The following is a 10,995-nucleotide window of genomic DNA, read 5'->3' on the forward strand; positions in this document are numbered from 1 at the left end:
TACGTCTCTAAGATATTTTTACACGTATTTAAAAAAAAAAACAAATTTAAATTAATTGATATCAACAGTTTGTGTTTTTTTTTTTTTTTAAAAGTTAAGGTAGTCCGATCCTCAGGTTCTGAAAATCAGCAGTTAAGTAATTGAACATGATTAAGAAAAATTCATTAAGTAATACATAGAGGACATTCAATGTTTTGTGGTTGGATATGGAATTTATTTCAAGAGTGGAACATGATTTTTTATATATATATTTTTTCACGAGTGCGAAGCATGAGTGAAAATATTTTTTTAAAAATCCTGTCTCACAGTGAAATAAATTCCATATCCAACCACAAAACATTGTATTTTCTGTTTATTACATTTTCTTAACAAGTATCATAGGCTGTGACGTCATAATTGAGCAGTTAAGTTGCCAGATTGAAAATATTGTAACATGGATTTTAGCAAAGTATTTGGGAAGAAATTGGCAATTTTAGTCTCTGTCAAAACGGTTTAGTTACTATATCTATCTTATGACAGACCCAAAATTAATTTTTTATTACTTTGATATCCTTTCAAACTGTGAGAGAATATCACTTTGGTATCCTTTCACTCTGTGAGAGAATATCATTTTTATTCAATAAATTACAGTATTTCCCTGTTGAAAATGTAATAAATGTATTTAACCTTGGTATTAATTCAAGTTCATCATTATAGTTAATCATTTTATATAGGGAAAATTATCAAATCTCAAATACATTTTCAGGAAAAGCGAATGAAAGCACCAACTATGCATTTTCTAATTGCAAACTGATCATTAAATCCATTTTAGAATTAAAAAAAACTATAGGTATCCAGGCATTCGGAGAAAATTGCATACTCTTTATACTTATACGACATTTCAGTTCTTTTATTTACTTCAATAACGCATAGTGTAAAAAGCTTGCGCTATAACTGTAAGACATCACAGATCACTTCTAATTTCATATCATGCTAATAAGCATAGTGGTATCTAAAGCTAGATTAAAGGAAATTTGATTTCTCTTAAAATGTCTTTATTTTGTACTCTTACGGGATACAAATGTCAATTTTTTTTACAATTCAGTCTCTGTATAAGACAGAGTTGAGAAAAAAATCTCTAATCTAATCATCAAACCATGAATTGCGCTTTACAATAAAAAAAATTTTTGGTTTGTATATTAAATCAACCAAAAAAAAAAAATGATTGTTCGGGAAAATATATTTTGTTTATGTTTACAATAATTAAAAATACCATACAATTCACTACAGTAATTATATGGAAAAAAAATAAAATGATAATACTTAGTCACTGGTAATCTCAACATTTTCAAATGCACGTTCTTGCTTGTTCTTATATTAATCGCCATATTATTGATAAATGGCCAGATTTCTACTGGTTTTATTACAGTCTGCGTTAAAATATTCGCAATTTAAACATCAAAATGTCCGTGAAAAAAAAACTCAACACCTACTTGCTGAAAATGTAGATCTTAAGAGGGTCAGCAATATGAGAAGAATAATACCCCCGGTCGATTCATCCATAGAACACAGATATCTTATTATATCCTTAAGTTATATCTAATAATATCCTTAAGTTATATCAAAATATATCTCTGCCATTATGAATTCCCTTTTCAGTCAATCTTCAGTCGATTGCCAGTTTAACAGAGGGTTGATTTCATTTCTGACAGAATCATGCTTCGCTTCGGTTAGGTGATTACGATCATTATCTTTTGTTTTCTAATTAAATATTCCTTTTAGTTTAACATACACCTGTCAAAACCTTCCCAGAGTATTTAATTTTTTTCTTTGGGGCTCAGAGAGCGATAGCTGGTTCCTTTCTTCTCATGTGAATGTGCTTCATGTTTCTGTATTCTCTCTATTAGTATTGTTCTAACTTTCTGACAATGTATATCGGAATTGATTGTATGGTTGTTATTTAATTATTCTGATCATGATTATTAAAAAAGATATCAAAATAGTCCAACTGATTGCCTTATATATTTATTTTAAAATTCCCCTCTGAATATAAGATAACAAACGGAAACATATTACAGAAATAAAACAAACTAACTTCGTTACAATTACATAATAATAAATATTCTATTATTTCCCCTAAAAATATAAATACTTTCTTCTCATTAAAAACAATTTAATTATAGATACAGAATAAATTTCACTTAGTTTTTAATTTCAATTCCTTATCCTACATCTGAGTAACACTTTAAAAAAAACCTCTCTTAAATATTCCCAATATTACCTTAGATATATATGAAATATTTACGATAAATAAGGCGCCTATTAACATCAAGTATATGTACTCCTTAAGCAGGGCTATTTACCCAATCTATAATCCCCCAAACTCAAAAATTCATTCTACATACTTGCATTGTCTAGAGCTAAAGTAATAATGATAACTTTGAAATAATTTATGTGATTTTTTTAATGATTTTTTTTTTTAAAGTTGAATGATATGTCTAATTTTTATCAATATCCTAAAAAGTTAATGAACAATTAATTAATAATTAATTAAACTTTTCATTCCATCAAGGGAATAGATTGAAAGTTTTTTTTTTTTTTTTTTTTTTTGTTTTTTAGTCACGTGTGAAATGTTTTCAGGATTTTAAAGTTTTGCTTTTGTTTGTTCTTTGTTGTTGTTTTTCACAAATAGTTTATTTAATTTGCTAACATTTTATAAAACTTAACTTGACCAGTCAGATATTAACTCAACAATCCCATCTGTGATTTAAGTCCGTTTAATTTCTGCACGATTCGAACAGATTATCAAGGATTAATTTTTATTCCTGAATACTAAAATAAAACTGAAATATTAAAAGAACATGCATTACAATACACGCCATTTAGGATTAACTGTTGGTGAATGTCGTTCTAACTGTAGGGAAGTGTTCACAGCGAGGGTTTATTCACACTAAAAGGTAGGAGATAAATTTAAAACTTCTCTAAGAGCAATTATAAATTTGTACTGCAATGCTTTGTTTAGAAATGCAATTTTCAAAGAACTCAATAAACAGTATGTTAAGCAAAATGGACAGAAAAGTAGACAATTGACAATTAATTGTGTTAAAATAAGAGATGTAAAATTAACTGATCCGGAACCAGAATCCCTGACAAGTACATGTATGTCATCAACTTCAAAATTTAAAGAGCTCATCGGTTAGTGTATCATAACAAGAGGCCCATGAGCCACAACGCTCACCCGAGTCATCTTGGCCTATATATATTTCAGAAGAATTTAAAAAAAAAAAGAATTCCAGTGAGGCTGCGCCTCAGTTGACAATGGTTTTCCTGGGATGAAAATTTTCAACGCCACCCTCAACTACATGCAGTATTTATATAATACCGAATGTTTTGTAAATATACACATAATAGCGAACAGTGCATGCATAAATTCTGCGCAGTCAACATTTTTTGAAATATCACCCGTCCTCAAACAATGTAGACTGTTGCTACGCTAGAGGGCGTGGTTTCATCAATCAAAGGTTAGTTATATTTTTAACAGACTCAAGTTATTTACAAGAAAATATAAAATAAACAAATATTTATTCATTTAAGGAATAACTGTCTAATTTTTTGGATTCATGATGTGATCAATCTAGTGGTTTGCGTGATAATTTGCATAAACGAAGGCGTTTATGCATAAAATTATCACGCAAGCCAATCGATTGATCATCGTCATGAATCCAAAAAATCTGACAGTTATTCCTTATATATACATGCTCCTGATTCTGCAAATTCCCTTGCTAATAGCCCCGCTTCTGTCTCTATTTGTCCCGCCCCGCACGTGATTTTTTTTTAACCGCGCCTATCGATGAACCAGTAGATTTATGTAGAAATAAAGTATTTTTACAATTTGTAATTTTATCTCGGACAAAGACATTGGAAATGTAAATATTTATTCATACGTGTCAGTTCACAACTTTGCTCGAAATACCAACGCAGTCGGTATACGATCCGATTTGATTTCATTCCACTAACGGAATGCATTTAAATTTCAGTTTGTGTGGTAGATGTTCATCATTAAAACTGAAATATGGAGAGAACAAACAGTTATCAAGCTCAAATGTCCAATGAAACTATACAGCTGTTGATACGTGGGTTATACATCTTTTAGAACCTGAATAAATCAAGAAAACAACAAAAAATAAATTATAACCAAATTTAATGAACAAAACAAAAGTAAATTTTTACAATAAAACGAATGAAAATAAAAGAAATGAAATGTCTATCTCCGTCTTGGAAAGTGTCCTCTAGTGTGTTAATTAGTCACAGCACAACTGCTTAAAATGTTCAGAATTTGGGTGTAGAATTTTCTCTGACGTATTGGTCACAGATAAAATTGAAAATAAATTCACAAATAACAAACAATTCACTGTTTTCAAACTTTCACAATGATTTCAAGATTTTCTTCGGATCTAAATAATATATTTTTCCAGAGAGTTGAATTCTTTCTCAAATAACCATTCACACACGTAACTTTCATTTACAGTTCTCGAGTTGTCCATCAGGGCTGCCGTATCTAATTCTCTCTCTCTCTCTCTCTCAATTGAGTGCTGTTGTAGCTGCATAAAAATGACGCCCTCTTTTCCCTCACTGGACTGGCTCTAGTATCAGCAATAGGAATTCAGGTACCCCGCCCATGACCTGTGACATTCAAAACGGGTCGAAAGCTCGATAAAATAGGACCCCGGGAAAATTCTTTAAAGGACAAGTATACTAAATATAAAAATATGTGTAGATTCTAACTATAAAAACATATTTTACAAATTACATTATAATTCTCATAAATACCTGATGTACTTTTGGTCACCTGCCCCGGCTACTGCAGAACAAGCCAAGCAGGTCTTATCGTAGCTGTAACTTTCCCGGGTACTTCCCGAACACGAGCTCTCAGGTAGATAATATTACTAATCGAGGGGCTCCCCACAGGAAAATGACAAACTATTAGGGATATATTAAGGGATAAATTTAGTTTGTTAAAACAGCAGAGCAAACACGGACTTCTAAAAACATCAGTGGTGTGATCAGGTGCCATGAAGGATTAAGCATCCTCTGTCGATCGGTAACACCCGCCGCGTGTTCCTTGTCATGGTCGTGCAAACAGAGAATTCGTAGACAAATCAGTGTGTAAATAATGGCCTAACAATGAAAAGCGCCAGTCAGCATTAGCACACCCTATTACCGGCAACTGGGACTGCCGATGCAACTGGGACGACAGACGGCAAAGTTGTTTTTCGCTATGACAGAAACCTGAATTTTTATAATATTTTTGACTATTTATAACATTCATTTTCTAACGTTTGGTGGTTTCCCGTCTTGACCATACCATAAACTATTTTCCTGTAGAATATAAAACTATGATTTCTTATTAAAACAAACTAAGAACAGAGTAATGTTAAATTTGAATCGTCGTTCAAGAGAATTTGGTCAAACTGAGCTTATATAATTAAAACTCCTTCTCCACGAACACATTTCTTGTTTAATATAATAAATTTAGGCTCTTAACGACATAGCTGCAAATTGTGGATAGTCTTTGTTGTTTAATAAGCGTGCTGCAAGTACATGATTTTGGTGGATCAAGATATTTTGGCTGTCGTCTACGGCAGACGGGGCAAACAATGACAGCAGATTCAAAACAGAATTTGGCAATCGGAAACAGTGGATACGATTTTTAATAAAATATAAATTTACTGTATCTTATTAAGCTCCAAATTCGGAAAACATTTTCTTTCCTGTAAATATTGGTCGTATATATAGTAGTTGCTAAACGACAGTTACTGAATCAAATTTTTCATTTATTACCAACATTAACATGTTTTAAGACGGTCCATTGATGTGTGTGTATGAGTCGCAGATTTTGTTTTCCAGCGACACGGAACGAAAAACGGATATTTGGGACTATAAAATATAATGGACCATAGGTGTTCAAATATAATAAAGAAAGTTATTCCAATTTTTATGCTCAAGGATTATGTCATCATAAACTTGGGTATTTGAATTTGCTGGTATTAGCATTTCTGAAATACTAAAACATACAATTAAGAAATGAATGCTGTAAGTTTGATTCCTGGTGACCCTCTCGAGCCCGATTTTATAATTTCTTTTGACAAAAACTTTTGTAAAGAGTTCATTAATTATATATTAAGTACTAGTATATAATTATATATTAAGTATATAATGTCTGCAAAATAAACTTAAGGCGATAGTTGTCGGAAATGACAGCTATCGATACATCATGCAAAGCAATCCCTAGCGATCGTAGACTATGTAGATTTTATGAAGAAAAAAGAAAGATTAAAATGATACTGTTGAGCTAGGTGATTTTAAAAACATTATTGTAACTAGATGAAATCTAACGCGCAAGCGCGGGGAATTGAATTTATACCACTACCGACAGAAAATATATTGTACTTTCTACTGTCTACAGGGTTATAACAGGAAGAAATACTTTGTTCAAAATCCCGCATGTGCGTCTCCACCCCCACCCCCACCCCCTTTTGTAAAAACATGAAAAAAATAACAATTTCATTAATTGATATTTATTGTGAAACCTGTTATACTATGTTATGGATATATATATTGTATGCTCTTATTTCATTTCCGTCAAGGATGAATTAAAAGCAGCGAATATGCACATTTTACTGATAAATTGATTTATTTGGGGGGGGGGGGGATTCACAGGTACTTGTGTCTTGGTTTATAAATATGTATGTACCTTATTGATATGTAAAAAATGTACTTTACCTTTTTTATATATCAATAAGGTTCATACATATACATAAACCAAGACGCATGTATCTGTGTAAAAATTAGCTTTTAACGCCTTATGAATAGGCTGAGTATTTGATACAAAAGACTGTATTAAAAAAAAAAAAAAAAAAAAAAAAAAAAAAAAAAAAAAAAACTGAAATGTATTGATTAAAGCACAAAATTTTACAGCTTTAATTGTATTTGAACAATATCTTATTCATTAATTTTCTCTTTTCATGTAAGCAGTGAGGAATACATACACATTTTACCGATAAATTTATTGGGAAAACCTACTACATATATGTAATAGTCTATCGATACATAAATATATTCACAACTTATAGTGTTATCAATGATTTACCATTATTTCAATGACCATTCACAGATAAGCTTTTCTTATGATCCTACAGCTGTAATTGTCTCGTTTAACATCGGGCTCGATGCCATATGATGTTCTAGAAGCTTCCGTCAATATTAAGATCGGTGAATAACAAAAATAATTTGCACAATTCCCTTTTTAATCGGTTATCACAACTTATTTCTTTTATTTCATTTAAATCAAGTTTTGATTGAATAATTCAGTGATGACGTTTTATGAAATAAATAAACGATTGATTGTTGTCAGTTTCATTGAAAATTGCCGAAAACTTAGATCCGCCAACCGGAAACGCCACCGTACTCACGGTTTTGCTATTTCATGGCTGTTTATAGAAAATAAAAGTAGACTTTCAATTTAATGTACGATACTTACAATGCGAGTGAAATCCAAATATAGTTTACGGACATCATATTGTATCTAGTGTATTCTTACAGGAGTAAGTAAAAACTCTGGTGAATCCGTTTCGGAGTTTATTTGCAAAATTTATTAATTTATATGTATAGATATGGAAAAATAAAATTGTGCTAAGTATTATTCACAAAAAGATATTGGTTGAAAAGTTATTTAAAGACATTTACCAAAGTCAGAATGACAGTTTTATTTAACTCTTCTGCTCATAGCTAAAGTGAGCGTTTCTGATCAAAAGGTGTCAGGCATCCATCTGTCGTGTATATCTGTCGTCTGTATTTTTTTTTTTCATTTTCGACTTCTTTTTCAAGAAACAGTGGATCAATCTCAGCCAAACTCCTTCTAATGAAGGATCATACCCTCTTTCAAGGGGAGATAATTAAGAATTAGTGAAAATTTAATGGCGCATGTTTTAAAAATCTTCTCAAGAACGACTGGGCGAGAAAAGAGGAAAAGTTATGTTAAAGCTTTATTGCATAGTGTAGATTCATTTTTTTTTCAAACCACGACCCCCGAGGCTAGGGCGGGGCCACAATCGGTGATTAGAATTTTACATAGGAATATAAGTAAAGAAAAAAATTCTTTTAAAATCTTCTACTCACGAACAACAAATCCACGATTAGTCACATTTACTAGTATACGGAGGAATCCTAATGTAGTGTAGTTTAAAATTGTGAAGTTCATGGCCTCTGGGGGGTAGGGTAGGGCCACAATATATTATCAAAGTTTACATGGGAATATCTGCCAGAGGACAGCAGGACCATAGTAACTAAGGTAAGCGATGTGACCCATGGGCCTCTTGTTAAGTCTTTAAATGTTACAAACTATAATTATCCTTTAAGTGATTCCAAAAATATATAGTTGCTAAGCAAATCTCAACATTTTGGTTATGAGAACAACGAAAACTAAATTAAAATAAAGTTGTTACCGAATCGTCAGTGTTTGCCATTTTAACATCCATCCGCTGTTCAAGACAGCCAAAATATCTTGACCCACCAAAATCAAGCGCTTGCAGCACACTTATTAAACAATACAGACTATCCACATTTTGCAGTTATGTCGTTAAGAGCTTAAATTTATTATATACAACAAGAAATGAGGCCGTGGAGTAGCAGTTTTAATTGTATAAGCTCAATTTGACCAAATTTTCTTGAACGACGTCGACGATTGAAATTTAACTTTATTCTGTTCTTATTTAGTTTTAATAAGAAATCATAGTTTTATTTTCTACAGAAAAATAGTTTATGGTATGGTCAAGACGGGAAACCACCATAAGTTAGTAAATGAATGTTAAAAATAGTCAAAAATATTATAAAAAATCAGGTTTCTGTCATAGCGAAAAACAACTTTGCCGTCTGTCGTCCCAGTTGCATCGGCAGTCCCAGTTGCCGGTAATAGGGTGTGATTAGACTTAATGATAGATTGTATTTACTGACAAGGTCAATGTATTGACCATTGAACTTGCGAAATATAAACTTTAAACGAAACTGTTTCATCAACTTGTTTGTTAATAGTTTGATTCGGTTTAGAAATTGTTCGTACATAGAACATGATCTTGCATATCGAGAAATAGACTCCATAAATTTGCAGTATATATGTAGTGTATATTGCTACACAAGTAAGGGAAGTTGACGATAGAAAAGTTGAAGTCATCACGTTTCTCATAATTTTTTATTGTTAGGTTATCATTAACGCCTTTTTCTATTTTTCTAGTAAAATATCCAAATATGAAACAGATATGTCAGAATCTAATGTGACATGAAGTCATAAACATGTGATTTTTACATCTGTGATTTACAAGCAAATAGAACATTACAGCAAAGTAAGTCTGACATTTCAATATTGATACTAGTACTTGAAACAATCTACAGTCATATGCTTAATTAACTTTTTAGTGAATGAATGGAATTAGAATGTTCTATCTCAAGTAGAATTGCATAATTATATTAAAAAAATGCAGTGCAGAGTATATTTTGGAAGGTTATCATGATTTCGTTTGTCTTACTAAATCGTTTTATGCAATGATTTAGGACCATAGAACTCTCTCTCTCTCTCTCTCTCTCTCTCTCTCTCTCTCTCTCTCTCTCTCTCTCTTTAATCCCTATACATGGAGACGCTTGATTAAATCAGAAATCATTCAGAAGAAGGAGATCATAACAAACTTTAGATTTTGAAATTGAAATACTGATATTTATATCTTTGAAAGTAAATAAATTGACTATTAGCAAATCAATTCAAGTTTAAAATCTTTTAAAAGTACGAATCGCCATAATCCACTGTGTCGGGTTAATTAGGTTACATGGTTGAATAGATTTCTATAGCTATTATCTAATTTTGAGGAATAAGGATTTCTTTTATAACAGTTAATCTGACCGGATCACGGATCAGATTTCTTCTACAATTTAATCCTTATTGATAGAAAGTACAAAAGTTAATATCCTAAGGTCTATCCTATTAGAATGTTTAAGTCCCTGTTGAGTTATTTTGTGATTTGTACTTATATTTTTGATGATTTCGTAAAGGGACAATTGCTGTCTTTTTCCGATATTCAACAATGATAGATAATCCTAGACTTCTTTCTGTTATGAAGGATCCCTACAGTCTTTTAAAGCTTATTGGATGTCTTTTTAATTGTATATTTCATGTATTTTACATGGACATTTCTCCTTGCCCTAGAATGTTTCTATTTCTTAGAGATTGATTGACTATTGTTTCACGTCCCATTAGAAAATATTTCACTCACTGGTCATTCACCATGTACCAGTGAAGGGCTTCAAATTGAGACCTATGCTCGACATTCAGGGCCATTGACCCTTGAGGGTTCTTTATCGTGAAAGCTCCTGTCGTGAAACGGGACCTCAGTTTTAAAGGTCTCATCCGAAAGACGTGACTTTCACTTCTAGTGCCAGGCGCTTGGCGAAGGAACAATCACTACCTATATTCACGTCTTGCATTGTTGATATTTCGTTATCTCTCTCACGTTTCCAATTTTTCTCGCTCTTTTAAAGGTGAAAATAAAGAACAGTGTCGTGGAATCTATTAACAACAGGGATCCCTGATATACAAGAGGTGGGATCAGATGCCCCAGGGCAAGCTTCTCCTTCTGTTTACGTCTATAGTCAGTAAAAACTTCCAGATACGAAACACAAGGCTTACTGTCTGGTGTCTTTTTTTCGAGTTTAGTGGGATATATCTACTTATACAGATGAATGAAAATGAATATTATTCAATAAAACATTTCATATGTGACAGCAAAGTTTTTCTTATTATTATCATAATATAAGAATTTTTGAATAAATTCTGCTTCAAATGAATATATAAACAGGTCGACTGATAAAATTGCACAATATATAAACAGGTCGACTGATAAAAGAGCAAAATCTGTGCCCTTGGGAATTCAAACAGTTTGTTAAGAAAACCTGGTCTTTAAAAATAAATAT

This window comes from Saccostrea echinata, unplaced genomic scaffold (assembly GCF_033153115.1).
Source record: "Saccostrea echinata isolate AGI-Se365-2 ecotype Australia unplaced genomic scaffold, CSIRO_AGI_Sech_v1 ptg000023l, whole genome shotgun sequence".
Lineage (NCBI taxonomy): Eukaryota > Metazoa > Mollusca > Bivalvia > Ostreida > Ostreidae > Saccostrea > Saccostrea echinata.